Source organism: Rhinatrema bivittatum, chromosome 4 (genome assembly GCF_901001135.1).
Source record: "Rhinatrema bivittatum chromosome 4, aRhiBiv1.1, whole genome shotgun sequence".
Taxonomy (NCBI): Eukaryota; Metazoa; Chordata; class Amphibia; order Gymnophiona; family Rhinatrematidae; genus Rhinatrema; species Rhinatrema bivittatum.
Window position 1 is genome coordinate 281664662 of NC_042618.1, and position 27563 is coordinate 281692224.

Consider the following 27563-nt stretch of genomic DNA (forward strand, 5'->3'; position numbering starts at 1 on the left):
ACATAAGGCCTGGATGGACAGGCACAGTGGAGGGATCAGGCCCTTGCTGCAACTTAAGAGCTGGACCAACAGGAACAGTGGTTGGGGTCAGGCCCCTGTAGTGACTTGAGGGCTGGACAGACAGGCACAGCGTTTGGGGTCAGTCCCTTGTAGTGACTTAAGGGCTGGATGGACAGGTACAGTGATTGAGGTCAGGCCCTTGTAGTAACTTAAGAGCTGGACGACAGGCACAGCGTTTGGTGTCATGCCCTTGTAGTGACTTAAGGGGTGGATGGACAGGCACGGTGGTTGAGGTCAGGCCCTTGTAGTGACGTAAGAACTGGACGTTAAGGCCCAGCTTTTTAGGTCAGACCCCTGTAGTGATATAGGGGCTAGATGTACAGGCACAACGTTTGGGGTCAGGCCTTTGTAGTGACTTAAGGTTTGGAAGGGCAGGCACAGTGATTGAGGTCAGGCCCTTGTAGTAACTTAAGAGCTGGACGACAGGCACAGCGTTTGGTGTCATGCCCTTGTAGTGACTTAAGGGGTGGATGGACAGGCACGGTGGTTGAGGTCAGGCCCTTGTAGTGATGTAAGAACTGGACGTTAAGGCCCAGCTTTTTAGGTCAGACCCCTGTAGTGATATAGGGGCTAGATGTACAGGCACAACATTTGGGGTCAGGCCTTTCTAGTGACTTAAGGTTTGGAAGGGCAGGCACAGAGCTTGAGGTCAGGCTCTTGTAGTGACTTAAGAGCTGGATGGCCAGGCACAGCGGTAGAGGTCACGCCCTTGTAGTGACTTAAGTGCTGGAAGGACAGACACAGCATTTGGTGTCAGGTCCTTGTAGTGAAGTAAAAGCTGGACGACAGGCACAGTCCTTGGGGTGAGGCCCATGTAGTGACTTAAACCATGGATGGACAGGCAATGCGTTTGCTTTCAGGCCCTTAAAGTGATGTATTGCCTGGACAGACAGGCACAGTGGTTGAGGTCAGGCCCTTTTAGTGATGTAAGGGCTGGAAGGACAAGCACAGCGGTTAAGGTCAGGCCCTTTTACTGATTTAAGGGTTGGATGCAGAGACACAGCGTATGGGGTCAAGCCATTATAGTGACGTAAGAGCTGGGCAGACAAGCACAGTAGTTATGGTCAGGCCCTTGTAGTGACTAAAGGGCTGGATGGACAGCGGTGGAGGTCAGGCCCTTGTAGTGTCTTAAGTGCTGGACACACAAGTACAGTAGTTGAGATCAGGCCCTTCTAGTGACATAAGGCCTGGATGGACAGGCACAGCAGTTCATATCAGGCCCTTGCTGTGACTTAAGAGCTAGACAAAAAGGCACAGGGGTTGGGGTCAGGCCCTTGTAGTGACCTATAGGCTAGACGGACAGGTGCAGAGGCTGAGGTCATGCCCTTGTAGTGACTTAAGGGCTGGATGGCTGGCACAGCGGTTGAGGTAAGGCCATTGTAGTGACTTAAAGGCTGGACGGACAGTCACAGCATCTTGGGTCAGGCCCTGGTAGTGCCGTAATGTCTGGACAGAAAGGCACAGTGGTTGAGGTCAGGTCCTTGTAGTGGCTTAACGGCTGGATGGACAGGCCCAGCGGTTGAGGTCAGGCCTTTGTAGTGACCTAGGGGCTGGATGTACTGGTACAGCGGTTGAGGTCAGGCCCTTGTAGTGACTTAAGTGCTGGACGGTCAGGCACAGCGTTTGGGGTCATAAACTTCTAGTGACGTAAGGGCTGGACCAACAGGCACAGTGTTTGGAGTAAGGCCTTTGTAGTGACTTAAGGGCTGGACAGGCACAGCAGTTGAGGTCAGGCCCTTGTAGTGTCTTAAGAGCTGGACGGACAGGCAGAGCATTTGGGGTCAGGCCCTTCTAGTGACTTAAAGGAGGGATGGACAGGCAATGTGTTTGCTGTCAGGACCTTGAAGTGACGTATGGGCTGGACACACAGGCACAACGGTTGAGGTCAGGCACTTTTAGTGACGTAAGGGCTGGAATTACAAGCACAGCAGTTAAGGTCAGGCCCTTGTAGTGACGTAAGGGCTGGACGCAGAAACACAGCGTTTGGGGTCATGCCATTGTAGTGACTTAAGGGCTGGACAGCCAAGTACAGTAGTTGAGATCAGGCCCATCTAATGACATAAGACCTGGATAGACAGGCACAGCAGTTCAGATCAGGCCTTTGCTGTGACTTAAGAGCTGGACAGACAGGCACAGCGGTTGAGGTCAGGCCATTGTAGTGACTTAAGAGCTGGAAGGACAGGCACAGTATTTGGGGTCATGCCCTTGTACTGACCTAAGGGCTGGAAGGACAGGCACAGAAGTTGAGGTCAGTCCCTTTTAGTGACTTGAGGGCTGGACAGACAGGCACAGCATTTGGGGTCAGGCCCTTGTAGTGACTTAAGGGCTGGACAGACAGGCACAGCATTTGGGGTCAGACCCATGTAGTGACATAAGAGCTGGACAGACAGGAACAGCAGTTGAGGTGAGGCCATTGTAGTGACTTAAGGGCAGGGAGGACAGGCACAGCATTTGGGGTCAGGCACTTGTAATGACTTAAGAGCTGGACGGATAGGCACAGCTTTTGTTGTCAGGCCCCTGTAGTGATATAGGGTCTGGACTTACAGGCACAGCATTTGGGGTCAGGCTCTTGTAGTGACTTAAGGGCTGGATGGCCAGGCACAGCGGTAGAGGTCACGCCCTTGTAGTGACTTTAGGGCTAGATGGACAGACACAGCATTTGGTGTCAAGCCCTTGTGACTTAAGAGCTGGACGACAGGCACAGCGCTTGGGGTCAGGCACTTGTATTGACTTAAGGGCTGGATGGAGAGGCACAGTGATTGAGGTCAGGCCCTTGTAGTGACTTAAGTGTGGACAGACAGGCCCAGCCGGTTGAGGTCAGGCCCTTGTAGTGATGTAAGGGCTGGATGGACTGGCACAGCATAAGGGGTCAGGCCCTTGTTGTGACGTAAGGGCTGGACAGATAGGAACAGCGGTTTAGATCAGGCTCTTGTAGTGACTTAAGAGGTGGATGGATGGGCAAGGTGGTTGAGGTCAGGTCCTTGTTGTGACATAAGGGCTGAATTGACAGGCACAGCATTTGGGGTCAGCCCTTGTAATGATGAAAGGGCTGGGCACATAGGCACAGCGATTGAGGTCAGGCCCTTGAAATGACTTAAGGGCTGGATGGACAGGCAGAGGTTGAGGTAAGGCCTTTGTTGTGATTTAAGAGCTGGACAGACAGGCAGAGCGTTTGAGTCAGGGCTTTGTAGTGACTTAAAGGATGGATGCACAAGCACAGTATTTTCGGTCAGGCCCTTGTAGTGACTTAAGGGCTGGTCGGAAGGAATAGTGGTTGCGGTCATGCCCTTGTTGTGAATTAAGAGCTTTACAAACAGGCACAGCGGTTGAGGTCATGCCCTTATAGTGACTTAAGGGCTGGACGGACAGGCACACTATTTGGGGTCCGGCCCTTGTAGTCACATAAAGGCTGGACGGACAGATGCAGCGGTTGAGGTCAGGCCATTGTAGTGACTTATGGGCTGGACGGACAGGCACAGCAGTACAGGTTATGCTCTTGTAGCGACTTAAGGGCTGGACAGACAGACACAGCTTTTGGGGTCAGGCCTTTTTAGTGAAGTAAGTGCTGGATAGTTGGGCACAGTAGTTGAGGTCAGGCCCTTTTAGTGACTTATGGGCTGGATGGCAGGCACAGCAGTAGACGTTATGCCCTTGTAGCGACTTAAGATCTTGTGAGCCAGGGCTCACTAGTGTTGCTATTTCAGATGGTAAATATAATATAAAAGTAAATTATATTCCTTTATTATATTAGAGATGTTTTGAAATTTCTAGCTGTAGCAGGCTGAGTTGCTAAAGCCTAACCAGCCCCCCTTCTCTTCCCCCCCCCCCCTTCCCCCTTCTTGCTGAGAAACACAACACAGCATAATACTTTGTGCCAAGGCCGGCACAAGGAAAGGAATGTGGAAGGATGAATCTCCCCCCACATTCCTCCTTCTAACTGATTTTTAACAAAAATATTCTCATAGCTAAACTAAACTAGCCAGAGAAATAAGACTTTCTCATAGCATTGAAAATAACAAAGAAAAATAGCCATTTAAGAACAGCATGTAGGCAGATATGAAAAAGACACAGAAACAATAGATTAACTTTGAAAGTTGAAACATGGCATTAGAATACGTTGGTTAAGCAAAAAGAACATTTTAGATGCATGAGAAAATGCCTGAGAAAGAGGTAACACTGAAATGAAGGCATTGGATAGGCTGAGTATCCTGAGATGGGGAGGAGTAAAAGGATAAGCGAATGTACAATAGTAAGTTGTTTTTGCTTTGTGGGCGTGCCTGCTTATGACACCCGTACTTGCAAGTTCGTAAAATAAAGAACAGAAATTGTTTCACCAACTCTTTGTGTTCACTATATAATTTTCTAAGGCGGTGCAGTACCGCTTCTAACAGCTTGGGGGCTCGTCCGGGATTTGAGCCATCTCAGGCACCGAGGGTCGGGTGCTGAGGAAAGGAAGGTGCGCCCTGTTGCAGTTTTCAACAGTCCTCGAGTCAGCACCGGGTCTGTGTCTGGACTGGCGAATGGTCCCATGGCAGTGAACTTGGTGAAACAATTTTAAAGGACACAAGTAGGCACAGCTAGCTTCAACCGGGCAACTTCGTGCACGAAGTAAGGTAAGAAAAATTACTATTAAGTATTACCTTGTTGGTTGGGACTGTGAACCTTGAAGAGTGAAGTGATTTGAGGTGTACTGGGCACTGGGAGGAAAGCCAGAGATGGCTACGACGGGAGTGCAGATTAGAGGACTTCAGAGAGTTCACAAGGGGAAATAAACTGGCCAGAGATGAGAAGAAACTGGGATGGACTTGGAAAGACCCTTCAGACATTCCCCTCCAGATAGTTCTATGGGGAGGATGTCAGGGTCCTGGGAGGACAGGTCTTGTACAAGAAATAAAAAGAAAAAGAAAATGATAAAATATTGTTGTTTTAAATGGCCCAGACAGAGTCTAAAATAGCCGGCACTGTTTTGGCTAACATATGGGGCAGATGAGAATCGGTTATGTCAGACATTAAATATGTATGTAAATAGGAAAACACCGCTTTCTCAGGAGGAGGCAGAATATGCCGCCTACTGGACAGGCAGCAGGGAAACAATGTTGCCCATTAAAATATCAGAGCCTAAGCCAGTTCCTAAAAATGACCTTCCCTGGGGAAATAGAGGGAAAGACATGGGAACCCCTGGATCACTTGCCACAGTTTGATCCGGTGCATGCACTCACTAGTGCCCTTTCCCCTCCCCAGCGTATGAAAGTGAAGGTGTCGAGGAATCAGACGCACACCCAATAGTTAAAGAGGGTTTGTGAGCAGTCTGAAGATGATCCCACAGTAAACTGGGATGCAGTAGAAGTGACAGCTAGAGAACAGAGAGAAGGACAGGAAAGGGAAGGACAAAGGTAAGAACAAAGGCACGGGCAGGATACCTCAGGGCTAAATAAAAAAAAAAAAATTAAAGCAGTTAATAAAGGATACAGAGCAGTATCTGTTCCCAGATGCTCTGGAATCTGGAGCTAGGAGAAAAGATAAAAAGATCAGAACGACCAGAGAACTCAGACCCCTGTATCCCCTGAGGGAGGTACCCATAGGTGGTGGTAATATAGGATACATGAGTAATACTCTCACTAGTGGGGAAGTGAGAAACTTTAAATAGGAAATGAAATCCTTGTTAGATGATCCCAGTGGATTAGCGGATCAATTAGATCAGTTTTTAGTTTTTAGGGCAGGACTGATGTCAGCACTCAGCATTTTATCTATGGGAGAAGAGTGAGCTATGATCAGAGCAGCAGGGATGAGGATATGGGGAAGAGAACACCCACCCGGGGTGAAGAGACCCAGCAGAACAAAAAGTATCCTAACAGAGACCCCGATGGGATAATGAGGCAGCAGACAGAGCTCATATGAGTGATTTACGGATTCTCAATTTAAAGGGAGTTAGGGAAGCAGTGCCTAGGAATCAGAAGGAAAGCCTTCGAGGTACAGCAGGAGCACAAGGCGACTCCTTCAGCGTTCTTGGAACGAGTACGGGAAAGGATGAGACAGTACTCCGGACTGTCCCCCTAAGGACCCAGGAAGCCAGGGTTTGTTGGAAATTAATTTTGTCACCAAATCCTGGACAGATATTCAGAGGAAATTGTAGAAAATAGAGGGTTGGAATGAAAAGTCAATTGAAGAATTATTAAAGGAAGTCCAAAAGGTGTTTGTAAGAAGGGAAGAAAAGAAGCAGAAGCAAAAAGTTAAAATTATGTTAAATACTGTTAATAAGATATTTAAAAAGGGAGCACAAGGGATGGAAAAAGAACGTGGCAGAGGAAGGGCTAGAGGAAGGAGGCCGAGGACAGAGAGGCAGGGGCTTCAGTACAAGCCCTGGGTTCAGAGGAGGATGGAACCCTCAGGTTGTTTTGAGTGCAGACAAGCAGGGCACTTTAAAAGGGAGTGCCCCGGATATACAAAGAGGAGAACATTTTCTCCCCAGCTGAGTTCATGGAAATAGGAGAGACAGGGGCTACTAGCGTTAAAGTCCTGTCAAGAGCCCTTGGTAAATTTAAAGGTAGGACCAGAAAAAGAGGAGATGGTTTTTTTAGTAGATACAGGAGCTGTTGCTAGCTCTAGATCCATGCCATACATTTACTTATTAATCAGGAAAGTGTTTTGCCAATAAACTGATTGCAGTGTAAAATAAAATATGTTGATCAGCTTTCCAGTTAATTCTACAGTAAGAAGTGCCTCCTAGAGGCATTACTTCCCTTAGCTGAGGAACGTCAAGATTTATTTGGCTTTGAATGGGAAAACCCGGATTCAGGGAGAAAACAATGATTCCGATGGAAGGTTCTTCCCCAGGGTTTCACGGAGTTCCCGAACCTGCTTGGACAGGTTCTGGAACAGGTTCTAGGGGAATTCTTGTTGCCCTCTGGAATACACCTCATACAATATGCGGATGATTACTGATTTTAGGGAATAAACAGGAGAATGTGAGAAAAGCCACAAATTAATTATGGACTTTCCTAGGGAAGCAAGGGCTGAGTGTGTCTAAATCATAATTACAGTATCTAGAAGAAGAAATAAAATACTTAGGACATTTGATTAGAAAAGGAAAAAGGAGAATAAACCCCGAATGAATTAAAGGAATAATAAAAGTACCCATACCAAAGACTAAGAAGGAATTAAGAAAATTCCTGGGATTAACAGGGTACTGTAGAATCTGGATAGATTCATATGCACAGAAAACTAAATCTCCCTATGCTAAACTGACTGAGGAAGGAGCAAATTTAAGGTGGTCAAAAGAGAAATTGACGTTTGGGAGAGCATTAGTGGTAAGCACCCCACACTCAGTCAGGTCCATTCTGATGCAGCAAGCTTATAGGTGGCTCTCAGACTCCAGAATATTGAAGTATGAAGCTATATTACTAGAGCAGAATGATTTAGTTCTAGCTACAGATCCTTGCATGAATTCGGCAGCTTTCCTCTCAAAGGGGGAGGGGGATGGGATAGATGTTACACATAACTGCCTGGATATCATTGAATACCAGACAAAAGTGAGAATGGACCTGGCTGATAAACCCCTGCACCAAGGGAAAAGGTTATTTGTGGATGGATTATCCAAGTGATTTCAAGGGAAATGGCATAATGAGAATGCTGTAGTGGATGGGGCGACTCTGGAGGTGATAGAGTCAGGGAGGCTGCCGTTAGCACAGACCTGTGAATTATATGCCCTGGATAGAGCACTGCAGCTGATTAAAGGAAAAGAAGGAACAGTGTATACAGACTAGGGATGTGAATCGTTTTAGGACGATTAAAATTATCGTCCGATAATTTTAATATCGTCTTAAACCGTTATGGAACACAATACAATAGAGATTCTAACGATTTATCGTTATAAATCGTTAGAATCGTGAGCCGGCACACTAAAACCCCCTAAAACCCACCCCCGACCCTTTAAATTAAATCCCCCACCCTCCCGAACCCCCCCCCCAAATGAGTTAAATAACCTGCGGGTCCAGCGGCGGTCCGGAACGGCAGCGGTCCGGAACGGGCTCCTGCTCCTGAATCTTGTTGTCTTCAGCCGGCGCCATTTTCCAAAATGGCGCCGAAAAATGGCGGCGGCCATAGACGAACACAATTGGACGGCAGGAGGTCCTTCCGGACCCCCGCTGGACTTTTGGCAAGTCTCGTGGGGGTCAGGAGGCCCCCCACAAGCTGGCCAAAAGTTCCTGGAGGTCCAGCGGGGGTCAGGGAGCGATTTCCCGCCGCAAATCGTTTTCGTACGGAAAATGGCGCCGGCAGGAGATCGACTGCAGGAGGTCGTTCAGCGAGGGTTCCCGGCGCCTCGCTGAACGACCTCCTGCAGTCGATCTCCTGCCGGCGCCATTTTTCCGTACGAAAACGATTCACGGCGGGAAATCGCTCCCTGACCCCCGCTGGACCTCCAGGAACTTTTGGCCAGCTTGTGGGGGGCCTCCTGACCCCCACGAGACTTGCCAAAAGTCCAGCGGGGGTCCGGAAGGACCTCCTGCCGTCCAATCGTGTTCGTCTATGGCCGCCGCCATTTTTCGGCGCCATTTTGGAAAATGGCGCCGGCTGAAGACAACAAGATTCAGGAGCAGGAGCCCGTTCCGGACCGCTGCCGTTCCGGACCGCCGCTGGACCCGCAGGTTATTTACCTCATTTGGGGGGGGTGTTCGGGAGGGTGGGGGATTTAATTTAAAGGGTCGGGGGTGGGTTTTAGGGGGTTTTAATGTGCCGGTTTTGCGATTTTTAGATTTTTAGATTTTTCACGATTTTTCACGATATTTTACCCCCCCAAACGGCAACAATACGATTCCCTCCCCCTCCCAGCCGAAATCGATCGTTAAGACGATCGAGGACACGATTCACATCCCTAATACAGACTCCCAATATGCCTTTGGAGTAGTACATACATTTGGAAAAATTTGGAAGGAAAGAGGCTTAATAAATAGTAGGGGCAAGGAACTAGTACACGAGGAACTGGTTACCCAGCTATTGGGAAATTTGATGCTACTAAGGGAGGTTGCAGTCGTACAGGTACCTGGGCATCAAAAAGCCACCACCCCAGAGGCAAGGGGAAATCGGATGGCAGATGGGGCTGCTGAGGAGGCAGCGCTGAGAAAGGAAGGCATAAGTCTGTATACATTGGTACCAACTTTATCCCCAATCAAGGCTATGCCAGAGTTTAACTTACAAGAAAAAGCTGAGCTCGCTGAGACAAAGGCAGTTCAGAACGAAGAAGGGGTCTGGCTTCTCCCCGACGGGCACCAGATGCTAAACAAGCCACTAGTACAGGAAATCATGGCAATCCCCCACCAGGGGGGAGCCATGGGGGAGTTCAAGATCTCTGCGATGCAGTATAGGTATTTGCACAGTGGCTAAACAGATATGTGAAAGGTGTCCCAGATGTAAGAAAATCACTGGGAGAATTTTGAGAAAAACAGTCCCAAGGGGAAGGGATCCAGACCTAAGGCCTTTTTCAAAGTATACAAATAGATTTTACTGAGCTGCCCCTGTCCCAGCGACTCAAATTCTTACTAGTAGTTGTAGATCATTTCATGGATAGGCTGAGGCTTTTTCTAAGGCCTCAGCTACAGCACAGGGGGTTATTAAAGTGCTCTTGGAACAAAGCATCCCATGATATGGGCTGGTTGAACACACTGACTCAGATCAGGGGAGTCAGTTCACCTCCAAATTCCTACAGGGGGTAATGGAGGGATTGAGGCTCAATTGGTACTTTCATACGCCACAATTTTCTGGAAAAGTGGAAAGGATGAATTAGACTCTGAAACAGAAAATTTCTAAAATTGTTAAAAACCAGAATGTCCTGGACTAAGTACTTACCCTTGGCATTGCTACGGGTAAGGACCCACCCCAGGAAAAATAGGGGAGTATCTCCCTATGAGATGATGTTTGAATTGCCCTATCTGGGAGGGGCTGGAAAAATACCAGTGTTCGAAGAAAAGGACCTATTTTTAGAAGAATTGTGTACTGGCACTTTCTTCTTTTTATCTCATTTAAGGGAAAAGGGGCTATTGGCCCAGACTCCTCCACTGGACTCTGCGGTGCACCGGTTCCGGCCTGGAGACTGCGTACTGATAAAGGTGTGGAAGGGCGTCCAAGTTACAGCCAAAGTGGGAAGGACCGTGCCAAATCCTTCTGACTATAGAAACGGCAGTGCGGACAGCTGAGAAAGGGTGGACTCGCCATTCTCGAGTCAAGGGACCCGTGGAGCTGCCTGCAGATCCTTCCCAGTGCACAGTGGTGACAAGCACAGACCATCCACTTAAGTTAAAAATTACTAGAAAAGACTAGAAATTTTGCATGAACAGTTGTATTTTGAACACTCTCTTTGGGCTGAGATCCCGGTCCTGATGATAATCCTTTTTGGGATCCTGTGACCAGATTTAACATATTGTGTGAACCATTGCTAGATACATGGACTACAGGACCAGGAACATTCGTAGTGTGGGAGGGGGATTTTTATGGATTAAGGGGAATAAAAATTGAACAAGGGGATGTGTCACTAATTAGACCTAACACTGGGGAATTGGTAACAGTCTGGTACACTACCTATAAGGGCTTGGGAGGTAGAAGGCATCCATGGTATTTCTTAAGGAAGAGAGGAAATAGAGCCCTCAAATATTTCAAATTAATTTTCATAGGTGAACCTTTGGCTCCTGATAGGGGCCATAAGTCGGTATTTTCCTTAAGAAATCTGCTTAAACCTCCAGTCCTTATATAGCAAAGGAATTAGAAATTGAGATATTAACACCAATTTTTGTAATTGATTTAATTTTCTTTTGCTGGAGTTTATAGAGAAAGTTTGTGTGGGGGAAAAGAAAGAGAACAAGGGGAGGTATATAGAGGGGACAGTTATGTATGCCTTAACACAAGAAAGAACAAGGTCGACATGGAAAATGGAAAGAATAGGGTTTCCCCTTAAAAATATTTTAACAGGGATGATGATAGTAGCCGGATGGCCAGGGATAAAATCTGGGGTTAGGAATGGTTATGCCAGGGTCCTTGGCCAAGGAGATTCTCAGTATTGGACAGATGAGTATGGGGGCCCTATAAAGTTTACAATAAGTATGAAAGCAAAAGACCAGCCCCAAACAGCTGTGTTTGATGTGTGCCAATTAATAGACTGTGGAAATGTTCAGAATCAGCGGTCATATGCAGAGAATGACAAATATATGTGCTATAATACATATTGCCCCACCTGGGAGCAAGTGGGTTAGATGACAGAGGCAGAGGGATGGGTATAGCAGTAAATGGGAAGGACCCATTAGCCTGCTGCTTTCAGACATTGATTGAAGAAACCCCAAACTTTAATACTAGACCCACAATAATGCCTGGGATTCAACTATTTAGACACCCATTAAGTGATCCCAAGGTAGTGAAAGTAATAACTATAAAGGACCTAAGCCAGATCACTGAAGTAGAAACAGGATATGGGGAGGTAAATGCCTGGGTAGAATGGATAAAATACACTGTGAAATCCCTGAACAAGAGCTTCTGGGAAACCTACAGCTATGATAGTGCCATTTCCTTTTGGTTGGAACAACAACCCAGAAGGACTGAAATGCATCCTGGCATTATATCAAGACGAAATGGCTTGGAACAACGCCATCTGTAAGTCTCTGGCTCTTCAATTCCCAGTCCTGAAGTCACATAAAGAGCAGCAGGTACCTCCAGTATTCTCCTCAAGTACTTGGAACCACACTGCCTGCCTCTCACGGCGGGGGTTAGGATTCAATCAACAAGTGGGAGAATTGGACACCTGTACTGCAACCTGGAATGTGACAGGATTAATGGAGGTCAGAAACTACTCGAATTTGTGAGTAACTAGAGCAGACTTATGGTGGTGCTACAGAGGAAGAGTGATATGACCTACACTGCCCACTAATTGGACAGGCACTTGTGCAGTAGTACAATTGGCAATTCCATTTACCCTGGCATTTAAAAAAAGAAAAAAGAAAAAAAAGAAAATAAAGAGTACAAAAGAATAAAAAGGGGTAGTTTAGGGACATCCTTTGATGAAAGGGTATATTTAGACTCAATAGGAGTGCCAAGAGGAATCCCCGATGAATTCAAAGCCCGGAATCAAATAGCAGCAGGGTTTCAATCTGCCCTCTTCTAGTGGGCCAAAATCAAAAAAATGTAGATTGGATTAATTACTATCAACAGGGATTTATTAATTACACATGGGAGGCAATAAAAGAAATTGCAGAACAATTAGATGCCACTAGTAGGATGGCCTGGGAAGACAGGATGGCCTTAGATATGATGTTAGCTGAAAAAAAAAAAAAGAAAAAGGTGGAGAATGTGTAATGCTAAGAGGAGAATGCTGCACTTATATACCCAATAACACTGCCCCAGATGGCACAATTACACGAGCTTTACAGGGTCTCACTACCCTAGCAGATGAACTGGCAGAAAAACTCTGGGGTTGATACATCATTCATGCATTGGTTAGAAGCATGCTTTGGAAAATGGAAAAATTTAATTGTGCCAGTATTCACCTCTTTCATAGTAGTTAGGAGTTTTAGTAGCATTAGGATGTTGCATTATCCCATGTGTGCGAGGATTGATGCAAAGATTAATAGAAACCACAATTATTAAGAAAATGCCCCTAGGACCTCCTCCATATGTTGAGGCAATGCGATTACTAGATAACACTGAGGAATTGGAAATACAGAAGGCTCAGCAAATGCTTGAGACCTTAGAAGCAACTTTTGAAAAAAATTGTGAATGAAATAGCAACAAGTTGATAAAGAGAGAGGGAGAAATTGTGAGCTAGGGCTCACTAGTGTTGCTATTTCAGATGGTAAATATAATATAAAAGTAGAATTATATTCCTTTATTATATTAGAGATGTTTAGACATTTCTAGCTGTAGCAGGCCGAGTTGCTAAAGCCTAACCAGCCCCCCTTCTCTTCCCCCACCCCTTCCCCCTTCTTGCCGAGAAACACAACACAGCATAATACTTTGTGCCAAGGCCGGCACAAGGAAAGGAATGTGGAAGGATGAATCTCCCCCCACATTCCTCCTTCTAACTGATTTTTAACAAAAAGATTCTCATAGCTAAACTAAACTAACCAGAGAAATAAGACTTTCTCATAGCATTGAAAATAACAAAGAAAAACAGCCATTTAAGAACAGCACATAGGCAGACATGAAAAAGACACAGAAACAATAGATAAACTTTGAAAGTTGAAACCTGGCATTAGAATACGTTGGTTAAGCAAAAAGAACGTTTTAGATGCATGAGAAAATGCCTGAGAAAGAGGTAACACTGAAATGAAGGCATTGGATAGGCTGAGTATCCTGAGATGGGGAGGAGTAAAAGGATAAGCGAATGTACAATAGTAAGTTGTTTTTGCTTTATGGGCGTGCCTGCTTATGACACCTGTACTTGCAAGTTCGTAAAATAAAGAACAGAAATTGTTTCACCAACTCTTTGTGTTCACTATATAATTTCTAAGGCGGTGCAGTACCGCTTCTAACAATCTGGACAGACAGACACAGCGTTTGGGGTCAGGCCCTTGTAGTGATGTAAGGCTGGACAGACAGGGACAGTGTTTTGGGTCAGGCCCTTGTAATATGTAAAAAGTATAAATAAATGAATTAGAAAGAAGCTTACCTGAAAACAGGACCTGCGGGGAGAGCCGGTGTATTCACTTTGCCAGGAAAATACGTTTCTGTCTGTTGCTTGTCTCAGGACGTGATGATCAGCGCTGAGTTAGATTTGATACAATCAGAGAGGCAGGGAATAAAGTTGAGCCCTGAAAAGGAAGTAAACAGAGCAGAAATCAGGAGAACAGCTGTGAGCAATGTCTGGCAGTACTGTGGCTGTTCCTAGGGGAAACTGCTACTGCTGAAACGGCACCGGAGTGAAGGAAGCAGAGAAAACATCAGCTGTTTAGCAGCAGTCAGCTGATTTGAGACCTTTCATGACAGAGAGGCAAATACTGAGAGAGGAGAACTACTGGGTGAGTGCTGAAAAGGAAGAGGGATGATGAATTGTGGCCAGTGTCTGTGAACTAACATTCTGATACAGACTGGTAAAGTCAGTTTAAATGCAGTCTGGATGAAATACATACATATATCATAATTGTGTGAATGGTGAAAGAATTAGAATAAATAAAAATATTAGAAAAGGCAAAAGAAAATATGAGAAATAGTTTTATGATAACTGGAAAAGATATAAAAGCTTAGGAAAGTTAAATTAATAAATTAATAGTCTATTTTGTAGGTTCCGAACACCCCTGTTTGATAGGGATGTGAATCGTGTGATTGATTGTCTTAACGATCGATTTTGGCTGGGGGGGAGGGAAATCTGATCGTCATGTTTTTTTTTTTAACATAGTGAGGGCAAAAGTAGCGCCGGCTCCATTTTGAATATTGGCAATATGGCGCGAGTGCAGGAGGTCGCTCCCAGACCCCGCTGGACTTTTGGCAAGTCTTGTGGGGGTCAGGAGGCCCCCCCAAGCTGGCCAAAAGTCCCTGGGGGTCCAGCGGGGGTCCGGGAGCGATCTCCTGCACTCGTGACGTCGGGTGACAGGAACCAAAATGGCGCCGGCGCTATCTTTGCCCTGTCATATGGTAAGGGCAAAGGGCCACCGGCACCATTTCTATTAACGCAGCCGTGGCCCGAGAGCGGGAGATCACGGGAGATCGCGCCGGGACCCCCCCACTGGACCCCAGGTAATTTAAAACATTTTGGGGGGGTTCGGGAGGATGGGGGATTTGTTTTAAAGGGTCGGGGTGGGTTTTAGGGTTGTTTTGGTGTGCCGGTTTTCCCGCCCTCCCCCGATTTATGATTTTTTGACGATAAATCGGGGGAATTGTTATTGTATCGCGGCTCTAACGATTTTTGACGATTTAAAATATATCTGACAATTGTTTTAAATCGTCAAAAAAGATTCACATCCCTACTGTTTGATGTAGTATAAACCAAAACAACTTTGAAAAGTAAAGCGGTAACTAGGGAATGATGTCAAAAGCTTCCTTAGTTACAAGTGAACAGGTGAGAGTAGTTACGCAAATTAGAGACTCAGCACAAATAAAAAATAAAAGATAAAAAGGGAATTGATTAATAAACAATATCTAAAAAAAATTCTCTTATGTTGAAATAAATGAACCCAAATAAAAATGAACATAAAAAGAAAAACAAAACATATATAGTGAGCAGTGCTGTGCACTATTTGTACCAATGACATCAGCAAGAGAATGAATCTTAAGATCTAATAAAAGAAAAGCAAGTTTGCTTACTGTAAAAGGTGTTTCCGTAGATAGCAGGATGAGTTAGCCATGCTGTCATGGGAACTGCCAATCAGGGCCCAGGAGTCGGAGCTTAAGTAGCAGAGTGTAGATTTTTTTCAGACTCTGCGGCTGCGTGTGTGTTCCCTGCGCAGGAAAGTAACAGATTCTCCTCAGTCTGTATTTAATCTTGAGCGTAGGTGTTGGAAAGACGACTACCAGGGAGGTAGGAGGGTCCGCATGGCTAATTCATCCTGCTATCTATGGAAACACCATTTACGGTAAGCAAACTTGCTTTTTCTCGTCGATAGCAAGGCTGAATTAGCCATGCTGTCATGGGAGTCCTAAGCTCGGTATCACTCTTATCAATTACCTTTTGTGTGATGGGTGAGTGTGGTAGTCGGCAATGTATGAAGAATCGCCTGACCCAGTTTCGCATCTGCTGCTGACTGCTTGTCTATGCAATAATGAGAAGTGAAAGTATGTAGGGAGGACCATGTGGCCGCCTTGCAGATGTCCACTGGGTGTACATTCCTGAGATGTGCCATGGAAGTGGCCATGGCACGAACTTGATGAGCTCGTGGAAGCAAGGGAAGTGATAAATTCATCTTGTTGTGACAAACTGGATACACTGTACAATCCAGCTTGAAATTGTTCTCTTAGCCACTGGCAATCCCGGGGCGTTCGGGTTGAATGAAATGAATAGTTGAGATACCCGGTTCGTGGAGTGAGTTCTTCTTTTATAGTAAGCCAGTGCTCTTTTAAGGTCCAATTTGTGCAACAAACGTTCTCTGTCGTTTGAATGAGGTCTTGGGAAAAAAGTGGGTAACTCTATGGACTGATTGAGATGGAAGGCCGAAATCACCTTTGGAAGGAAGGCTGGGTGAGGCTGTAGGATGACCTTATTGTGATGGAATTGTAGGTATGGTTCATAATGTACGAGTGCCTGGAGTTCACTCACTCTACGTGCCTATGTTATTGCTACTAAGAGCACCACTTTCCAAGTGAGATATTTAAGATGCGTGGACTCCATAGGTTCAAATGGTGGTAGCATCAATTGCTCTAGAAGGACATTGAGGTTCCAAGGAACCGGTGGTTTAGCTATCGGTGGACGAAGATGTAGCAATCCTTTGATAAACCTGGATAACAAAGGGTGTTCAGCAATAGAGTGATTATCAAATGGGCGGTGATATGCTGCAATCGCACTGAGGTGAACTCTTATGGATGACGTTGCCAACCCAGCCTGATAGAGTGTATGTAGGTAATTCAATAAATGGGTTGGGGAGCAGTCGATGGGTGGAATACCCTTTTTTGTACACCAGTCAGAATACGTTTCCATTTGAATGTATAACTGCGTCTAGTAGATGGTTTTCGTGATTCTAGAAGAATCGATTGCGCCACTGCTGAAACTCCCTGTGCCGTCAGTAGTGTCCGTTCAATCTCCATGCAGTCAGATGGAGGGAGGAATGGAGTGGATGAATGAGTATCCCTCCATCCTGAAGGAGAAGATCTGGTCGGTCTGGAAGACGGACTGGGTCGTCGATCGACAGACGTAAGAGATAACTTTACCATGGTTGTCTGGGCCAGGCTGGGGCAATGAGCATCATCTGGCTGTTGTCCAGAAAGCATTTTTGAAGTGTCCTGGTGATCAGTGGAATTGGTGGGAAGGCATATAGAAGATATGCTGTCCATGGTATAAGGAAGGTGTCTTGGGCGAGTCGTGATGAGCTCAGGCGAATCGAGCAAAATTGTGGAAGTTGCTTGTTCACTTCCGTTGCAAAGAGGTCTATCGCTGGGGTACCTCAGGGATGGAAGAGTTGCTGAGTCACTTCTGGGTTGAGTGACCATTCATGCGGATGGAAAATGCGACTTAACCTGACCGCTCTGTTGTTTGCTAGTCTCGGCAGGTAGGTCGCTTGAAGCTGGATTGAATGTCTGTGTGCATGGTGAAAGATCTGTAGAACTTCCCTGCAGAGGGACCATGAACCTGACCCACCTTTCTTGTGTATATAAAACATTGCCACTTGGTTGTCGGTATAAATCATGACGCGCTGACCCTGCAGTTGTTGCTGAAATGTTCGCAGGGCATTGCGTATCGCTCTTAGTTCCAGCAGATTTATCTGTAGATGTTGTTCCGCCGGTGTCCATAGACCTTGCGTCTCTAAGAGGTCTAGGTGAGCTCCCCACCCTTTCCGAGATGCATCCGTCATGAGGACTGCATTGTGTGGCGGTGGACTGAATAGGGCCCCTTTGGTTAACGAATGTTCTAGGAGCCACCATTCGATATCCTTCTTCATTTGAGACGTCAATGTTACACGGTTTTGTAATGGTTGTACATGCTGTTTCCACTGTCTCTTGAGACCCCATTGGAGTAGTCTCATGTGTAGTTTCATGTTCGGCACCGTGAAATTTGCTGCCGCCATGTGTCCCAAGGCCATCAGTATGTTCAGAGTCGTTGGGTGCTGCGTATCTTTTAGTGACCGAAGGAGGTATCGTATTGTTATCTTCCTGTCCTCTGGAAGGAATGCTCGTGTGTGAATGGTGCCTAGGCGAGCTCCTATGAAATGTAGAACTTGGGTAGGTTGTAACGTGGATTTTGGGTAGTTGATGAGCAATCCCAAGCTCTGGAGGCAGCTGATTGCTATTGTGAGATGATTTTTTAAAAGAATCGGGTCTGATGCTATATCAACCAATCGTCCAGGTATGGAAATACTGTCAGACCTTGCTGTCGGAGGTGGGCCACCACCACTACCATACATTTGGTGAAAACCCTCGGCACTGCCGATAGACCAAAGGGAAGGACTTTCTATTGATAATGTTGATTGTGATGTTGAAAACAGAGGTATTGCCAAGAGGATCTGTGGATTGGAATATGTGTATATGCATCCTTCAGGTCTATGGAACACATTCAATCCCCGGGTTGTAATAGTGGAAGGATGGACTTCAGCAAAACCATTTTGAATTTTTCCCGAACTATCCATCTGTTCAATTCCCTGAGGTCTAGGATAGGTTGGTTGCCCCCCCCCCCCCCCCCCCCCCGATTTCTTTGGAATTAGAAAATAAGGGGAGTAAAACCCTTTGTTCCAGTCTGCTCAGGGAACATACCGGATCGCCCTCTGCTGGTAGAGCTGGGTGATATCCTGGGTGAGTTGAGGCTGTGGCGTTTTCGAGCCTCGGTGTGTTAGATGTGGAATGCGGGGATTAGTTACAAACTGAAGTTGATATCTATTCTTCACTATCTCTAACACCCACTGATCCAATGTTATTGATTCCCAGGCAGAGAAGCGAGCTGTAATTCTGTCAGGGGGTGCTGCTGACGAGGGTGGTGGTGGCCTGGTCATTAAAAAGACTGTGAGGTCTTTACTGGGGCCGCTGTTTGTTGCTGAGGTTGCTGTCTTTGTGACCGTGGTTTTCCCCTCCTCTGCTGGTGTTGAGGAGTCGGATGAGTCTGCTGTCTTTGGTATGTAGGATAAGACTGCATTCTAAAGGGTTGGTAATTTCTATACTGGCGTCTAGAGAAGGGTTGTCTACGAGCCGGCTGATAGTACCGCTTGGATGATGTTGGCGTCATTAAAGATTGAACTGCTAGAGTTTGTTCCTTCAACTTGCTGACTGTTTCGTGGAAACGGTCACCGAACAAGTTATCCCCCATACAGGAAAGACTAGCTAACTTGTTATGTAAGTCATAAGAACATAAGAAATTGCCAGGCTGGGTCAGACCAAGGGTCCATCAAGCCCAGCATCCTGTTTCCAACAGAGGCCAAAACCAGGCACCAAGAACCTGGAAATTACCCAAACACTAAGAAGAACCCATGCCACTGATGCAACTAATAGCAGTGGCTATTCCCTAAGTATAATTGATTAATAGCCATTAATGGACTTCTCCTCCAAGAACTTATCCAAACCTTCTTTGAACCCAGCTACACTAACGGCACTAACCACCTCCTCTGGCAACAAATTCCAGAGCTTTATTGTGCGTTGAGTGAAAAAGAATTTTCTCCGATTAGTCTTAAATGTGTTACTTGCTAACTTCATGAAATGCCCCCTAGTCCTTCTATTATTCGAAAGTGTAAATAACCGAGTCACATCTACTCGTTCAAGACCTCTCATGATCTTAAAGACTTCTACCATATCCCCCCTCAGCCATCTCTTCTCCAAGCTGAACAGCCCTAACCTCTTCAGCTGTTCCTCATAGGGGAGCCGCTCCATCCCCCTTATCATTTTGGTTGCCCTTCTCTGTTTCTTCTCCATCGTAACTATATCTTTTTTGAGATGCGGCGACCAGAATTGTACACAGTATTCAAGGTGCGGTCTCTCCATGGAGCGATACAGAGGCATTATGGCATTTTCCGTTCTATTAACCATTCCCTTCCTAATAATTCCTAACATTCTATATGCTTTTTTGTCTGCTGCAGCACACTGAGCCGACAATTTTAAAGTATTATCCACTATGATGCCTAGATCTTTTTCCTGGGTGGTAGCTCCTAATATGGAACCTAACATCGTGTAACTACAGCAAGGGTTATTTTTCCCTATATGCAACACCTTGCACTTGTCCACATTAAATTTCATCTGCCATTTGGATGCCCAATCTTCCAGTCTTGAAAGGTCCTCCTGTAGTGTATCACAATCGCTTGTGATTTAACTACTCTGAATAGTTTTGTATCAACCACAAATTTGATAACCTCACTCGTCGTATTCCTTTCCAGATCATTTATATATATATTGAAAAGCACAGGTCGAAGTACAGATCCCTGAGGCTCTCCACTGTTTACCCTTTTCCACTGAGAAAATTGACCATTTAATCCTACTCTCTGTTTCCTGTCTTTTAACCAGTTTGTAATCCACGAAAGGACTAGGGGTGTGCATTCGTTTTGACCACATATGTAAAACGCTACTTATATTTTTTTTTTAACTTAAAAAAGTGATGAGGCAAATACGAGCGGATTTCCAACTTATTCAACATAGCTATGTTGAATACGTCGAACCGTGATGCGCGCGCTTTCTCGCCGCCATTAGCTACGAGCTCGGAGCCCCGGATTACCTCAAAATGGCGTCGCCCCTGCGGTAACCATGCCAACCTGTCTGACCCTTTCCTGTGAGTCGCAGTGACTCACAGGAAAGGGTCGGACAGGTCGGCATGGATACCGGAACGCAGCGAATCTGCGTTCACGTTTTCAGAGAAGCACTGAATGCAGCGAATCGTGCTGTCATTCAGTGCTTCTCTGAGGATTTCCTGACAAGCCAGCACTATAAAAGCAGCAGCAGCACGAGGGCTCACAGACATTTTCAGCGATTCAGTGGGGAGGTGGGCTGGGTGGCAGGCTGAGACAGGCTGAGGCAGGCAAGAAAGCAGAACCAGATTTGATAGACAACACAGAACAGATTCTGTGTTAGGCTAACAAAAAAAACAACTGAACATTGTTATTGACAATATTGAGTGAGTCTGTTCCTTTTATGCTGTGAAGTGCTAGGGCTGGGAGTACTCTGCCTCATATCTACTTAAAAGCAAGATAGACAAACAGACTTAACAACATTGTCCTTGAGTGGTTCTATGCTGGGTGTGCAGTGCCAGGGCTGGGAGTACTCTGCCTCATATCTACTTAAAAGCAAGATAGACAAACAGACTTAACAACATTGTCCTTGAGTGGTTCTGTGCTGGGTGTGCAGTGCCAGGGCTGGGAGTACTCTGCCTCATATCTACTGAAAAGCAAGATAGACAAACAGACTTAACAACATTGTCCTTGAGTGGTTCTGTGCTGGGTGTGCAGTGCCAGGGCTGGGAGTACTCTGCCTCATATCTACTTAAAAGCAAGATAGACAAACAGACTTAACAACATTGTCCTTGAGTGGTTCTGTGCTGGGTGTGCAGTGCCAGGGCTGGGAGTACTCTGCCTCATATCTACTTAAAAGCAAGCTAGTTCTGTGTGCACTGCACACACACACACACATTCAGTGCATTGCCAGGCAGGCAGTGAGGCAGTGGGCATTGTAAACAGACTGAACATTGGCCTTCAGTGAGTCTGTGCAATTTGTTATTTTAAACAGACTGAGCATTGACCTTGAGTGTGTCTGTTCAATTTTGTTATTTTAAACAGACTGAGCATTCTTCTTGAGTGGGTCTGTTAATTTTGTTATTTTAAACAGACTGAGCATTGTCCTTGAGTAGGTCTGTTCAATTTTGTTATTTTAAACAGACTGAGCATTGTCCTTGAGTGTGTCCGTTCATTTTGTTATTTTAAACAGACTGAGCATTCTTCTTGAGTGGGTCTGTTCAATTTTGTTATTTTAAACAGACTGAGCATTGTCCTTGAGTGGGTCCATTCATTTTGTTATTTTAAACAGACTGAGCATTGTCCTTGAGTGGGTCTGTTCAATTTTGTTATTTTAAACAGACTGAGCATTGTCCTTGAGTGGGTCTGTTCAATTTTGTTATTTTAAACAGACTGAGCATTCTTCTTGAGTGGGTCTGTTAATTTTGTTATTTTAAATAGACTGAGCATTGTCCTTGAGTGGGTCTGTTCAATTTTGTTATTTTAAACAGACTGAGCATTGTCCTTGAGTGGGTCCGTTCATTTTGTTATTTTAAACAGACTGAGCATTGTCCTTGAGTGGGTCTGTTCAATTTTGTTATTTTAAACAGTCTGAGCATTCTTCTTGAGTGGGTCTGTTCATTTTGTTATTTTAAACAGACTGAGCATTGTCCTTGAGTGGGTCTGTTCAATTTTGTTATTTTAAACAGACTGAGCATTGTCCTTCAGAGTTGGTCCGTTCATTTTGTTATTTTAAACAGACTGAGCATTGTCTTTGAGTGGGTCTGTTCAATTTTGTTATTTTAAACAGACTGAGCATTGTCCTTGAGTGGGTCCGTTCATTTTGTTATTTTAAACAGACTGAGCATTGTCCTTGAGTGGGTCTGTTCAATTTTGTTATTTTAAACAGACTGAGCATTGTCCTTGAGTGGGTCCGTTCATTTTGTTATTTTAAACAGACTGAGCATTCTTCTTGAGTGGGTCTGTTCAATTTTGTTATTTTAAACAGACTGAACATTCTTCTTGAGTGGGTCTGTTCATTTTGGTATTTTAAACAGACTGAACATTATTATTGTGGGACAGTGGGCAGTGTTACCACTAGTACTCAGTAGAGATGTGGTTCATTTTTCGCCCTATTTAGGAAATTTAACGAAATTTCCTAATTCGTTTCTGTTTCGGAGTATCCGAAACACGACATAAACGCCGTTATTTCGGAGCCCCCGAAACCGGAAACAAAATTTTCCCCGCAATTCGGGCGCAAATTCGTTTTCGGGTTTGCCTGGGGAGAGGGGCAAAAATTATTTTTTTTTATTAAAAACCACCCCAAATTTAAATTAATTATAATACACCACCCCCCGATCCCTCCCCAAGACTTACGAAGATCCCTGGTGGTCCAGCGGAGTCCCGGCTTCCATTTGCCATGCCCTCCGTGCCCTAGTTCGTGCCAGTGCAAGCCGCGCGCCAAAATGGTGCCGAATAGCCCGAACGACCATGTCACAGGGGCTTTCGGTGCTATTGGTCAGCCCCTGTCACATGGCCATCGGCGCCATCTTGTGCTCCTATCATGTGACAGGAGCTGACCAATGGCGCCGAAAGCCTCTGTGACATAGTATGGGCAAAGGCTATCGGTGCCATTTTGGTTACTGGCAGCCGAAAACGAAATCGCTTTCGGACCCAAAATGGCGCCGATAGCCTTTGCCCATACTATGTCACAGAGGCTTTCGGCGCCATTGGTCAGCTCCTGTCACATGATAGGAGCACAAGATGGCGCCGATGGCCATGTGACAGGGGCTGACCAATAGCGCCGAAAGCCCCTGTGACATGGTCGTTCGGGCTATTCGGCACCATTTTGGCGCGCGGCTTGCACTGGCACGAACTAGGGCACGGAGGGCATGGCAAATGGAAGCCGGGACTCCGCTGGACCACCAGGGATCTTGGTAAGTCTTGGGGAGGGATCGGGATGGGGGGGGTTGTTATATATGTACGAAAATGCTTAAAATTGTTTTTAAATGCTTGGGGTGGTTTTTTTTTTTTTCGCTTCGTTACCGATTCGTTTTTCGGTCCGGTTTCGGGTTTCTTGTTTCGTTTTCGGGCAAACGACCCGAAAACGAAACGAGAAGACCCGAATTATACCACGAAGTATTCGAACCGAAAAACGACCCGGTAGAAAAAAACGAAGCACATCTCTAGTACTCAGTGACATTAAATCCATAATGTCAGGGAAAGAGAGATGCAAGCGACTTAGTGGGACCGGCAGCGGAGGCACCGCAAAAGACACCAGTGCAACACCACCAGTACAGTTAAAAAGGCAACTTTCGCAATCAAACGTCTTTGTAGGGGATGGCAGTTCCATGGCAAAAAAAAAGAAATCAGACCATGAAACTTTGCAATCGCCACCACGTGTTTCTGGCCCTGTAGTTTTGGAGGAGAGTGAAGATGAGGCAGAGTCTAGCCAGACAAAATTTACACACCCAAGAGCAGCCAGGGGACAGAAGTCTTCAGTAAAACTTCTCGGTGACAAGGTAGCGCTGGCACTGTTAGCTTCTGATTCAGAAGAAGAATCTTCTTGGATGGGATTCTCATCAGAAACGGAAGATGTAATACCTGAGGAATCTTCGCTAGAATTGTCAGTTAGTCCTGTTTTAGCCTCCACCTCCAGAATTCTGCGGCAGGGGAGACATTCCACTGATATCGAGGAGGAGGAAGAGCTGTCAGAAGGGAGACAGAGGGTGACTGTTGCCCCCGCTGGCATTGCTTCGCCGGGTGCAGTGGGTGCACCACCCACACCCACTAGTAGTACCTCAACTCCAGTGCCACCATCCACCCCCAGGGTGGGAAAGAGAGGAGGATCACAAAAGAAATCTGCGATCTGGGCACATTTTAAAGTGACAGAAGACCCGCGTTATGCTCGGTGTAATTATTGTGCCAGGGATATTAGCAGAGGCAAGCAAATGGGACATCTATCAAATTTTGGCATGGAGCATCATATTAAGAGGCAACACCCAACAAGATTACTGCCATCTGGGGATGGTGGCAGTTTCTGTCGGGGGACCCCTTCCAACCAGGGTGCAGTGGAAGGAAAGCAGCAGAGTCAGCCCATGCCCTCATATCCTTCTAGCAGTCAGGTGGCAGGCCAGCAACCCACTGACATGTGGCAGAAGCGACAATGCACCATGGAGGAAATGGGGTGGAGTGTGGTAACGCTATCCCGGGGTAGGAGGCAGGCAGCCTCAAAAGTTGTAACCAAGAGCATTGGGGAAATGATTGCCCTTGATGACCAGCCCCTGCAGTTAGTGGAGAATGTGGGTTTCAAACATTTTTTGAAGGTCGTACTTCCAAATTACAAAGTCCCCTCCAGAACCACATTTAGTAGAAAGGTCATCCCCAGCCTGTACAAGCACTGTCTCAGTCGCTTGCAAGCACTGCTAGGTAAGGTAGACGGAAGAGTGCATTTCACCTGCGATATCTGGACCGCCATGAATGCTGCACACTCTTACCTCTCTCTGACAGCACACTGGTGGGACATGGCAGAGGCAGGGGCAGCCAGCAGCTCTATTACTGAACAAGCATCAGGGTGGAGGTGGGCTTTACTGCACACCCACCTGACGGACCATGGCCATACCGCTGCCAATATTCTAGCATGCATCAGAAAGATGCTGGCGAGCTGGCAAGTACACCAGCGAGACAGTAAAACGCGGGCAGGCTTTTTTGTCACAGACAACGGTGCAAACATGGTTAAGGCAATAAGCGATGGGCGGTTTAAGAACATCCGATGTTTTGCACACACTCTGCAACTGGTAGTGAAGTCAGGTCTGGGCTTGGAGTCCAAGGACAAGGAGACTGAATACCTGCGTAGGTTAATACAGAAGTGCAGGAACATAGCAGCACACTTCCACAGAAGTGTCAGGGCGGGGCAGGTTCTCCGAGAAAAGCAGACTGATTTGGATATGCCTCAGAAGCGTCTCATTCAAGACGTTGCCACCCGGTGGAATTCCACCTTTATGATGCTGGAGAGGTTACTGGAGCTGCAGACACCCCTTCATGAACTTTCTGGTACAATAGACATAGGTGTGCAGAATCCCCTAGGGCATCACGATTGGTTAGTCATGAGTCAGCTGGTAAAAATCCTGCAGCCCTTCAAGGATGTCACGGAGGAGCTGAGTTCCAGAAGTTCCACCTTGGCTGACATCATCCCTATAGTGAAATTCCTGGATGACCATTTGGAGGGCTTTAAACGGCAAGAGGGAATGACTGCTGAGGTGCTGCAGTGTGTGGACATTTTGCAGCAGCAGGTGAAAGACAGATTAAGGCCTTTAACAGAGGACAGCACATACATGCTCGCCTCTGTCTGTGATCCCCGTGTGAAAGGTAAACTCGCCCTACAGACCAATTGTCTGTCATTTGTGAAGGAGCTGTTGTTAGCAAAGGTCCATGAACAGGAGCGCCATAGGCGGAGACAGATTAGGCTTGAAGCAGAGGTGGAAACAGCAGGCACGTCACAGAGTTGTGCTGCTGCTAGCCCTAGCAGGAGAAGCACTGTGTCAGTGACAGATACTATTATTAGTACCTCCTCCTCCACGTCAGAACGCCCAAGGCATGGCCATAAAGATTCATCAGTTGTGCAAAGGGCGAGAGAGAAAGTAACTGGATTGAGTGACTCTCAGCCCTCCCAAGCACAGGAGGAGACAGCAGCACAGCTGTCAGTGACACGGTATCTCTCAGAGCCGATAGAGAACATGCAGACAGATCCGCTGGCATATTGGGCACACAAGTCCACTGTCTGGCCACACCTAGCCAAAGTGGCTGAAGGATATCTGTCATGTCCACCAACCAGTGTGCCCAGTGAACGTGTCTTTTCAATGAGAGGGGATATCATGAGCCCTCACCGCTCAAGGCTGTCACCAGACTTGATGGAAATGCTAGTGTTTTTGAAAGTAAACCTGCCATTGCTTGGCTTTCCAGATTTTCCTTGTGAATGGCAAGATGAATAAAAGCTATTGAAAGCCTTGCAGCAGCTCCAATTGCCGCCTATGCTCAAGATAATGTAAGCACTGCAGCACATGTTCTTGACATGAATCGCTGTGCCTAACCGGCGTCCGTCTACTGTGCAGCCCTTGTGTTCCTACAAGTGTTATACCTCCATTGCTGTGCCCGTTCATCCAGGCCTTGTGTTCCCACAGGTGTTTTAACCTAGTTCATGTGCCTGTTCATCCAGGCCTTGTGTTCCTACTGGTGTTTTAACTCCATTGATGTGCCTGCCTGTTCATCCAGGCCTTGTGTTCCTACTGGTGTTTTAACTCCATTGCTGTGCCTGCCTGTTCATCCAGGCCTTGTGTCTCTAGCTGGGATTGACCTCTGTCGTCGAATGATGTGCCTGTTCCTCCAGGCCTTGTGTTCCCACAAGTGTTTTAACTCCATTGCTGTGCCTGGCTGTTCATCCAGGCCTTGAGTTCCTACTGGTGTTTTAACTCCATTGCTGTGCCAGCCTGTTGATCCAGGCCTTGTGTCCCTAGCTGGGATTGACCTCTGTCCTCGAATGATGTACTTGTTCCTCCAGGCCTTGTGTTCCCACAAGTGTTTTTTTTTCTTGATATTAACCCTTTTTATTAAGACCAAATATATACATAAACATGTCAATGCGTGAGTAGCTGTCGTGCGGGTGAGAGTAGAACGTATAGTTTCTGCAAGATGGATATCTAGAGCGCCATGCATCCACGAGGCCCAGGCTATTCATAAGGGCCCTCAGGGATTTCCTGGCCTGTTTATAATCAGTTCTTCACCCAGATGAGTTGTCCAGGTTGGGCTGAAGAGTAATATTGAAATCTCCCCCTATAATGCATAAGCCTTCCTGCACATTAGTTAAACGTGTGTTTAACGAGGAATAAAACTCCTCTTTATGCGACTTGGGTCCATAAACTGATACAAGGGTGAGCAATTCCCCTCCCACCGAGATGACCAGCATAAGATAACGCCCCTCCGGGTCTGGCACACACTGTTTAAGTTCAAAATGGAAATCTTTATGTATCAAGATACCCACCCCAGAATATAACTAATAATAATAACTAAGCTGCGACGAGTAGGAGGGCTGCCGCGGTGGGCACGGAAGCCCGGGCTGAGGGCCCGGGTGGAGCCGCCGCGGGTGCAGATCTTGGTGGTAGTAGCAAATATTCAAACGAGAACTTTGAAGGCCGAAGTGGAGAAGGGTTC

General features: G+C 46.3%; 1 long non-coding RNA gene across 1 annotated transcript; it reads left to right on the forward strand.

Annotated features, from left to right (window-relative positions):
- The first annotated feature begins 3919 nt into the window (after positions 1–3919).
- On the forward strand, positions 3920–12410 carry LOC115090712. The gene is made up of 2 exons (XR_003856483.1): positions 3920–4673; positions 10082–12410. It is a non-coding gene; the product is annotated as an uncharacterized LOC115090712 (long non-coding RNA).
- The last annotated feature ends 15153 nt before the right edge of the window (positions 12411–27563 follow it).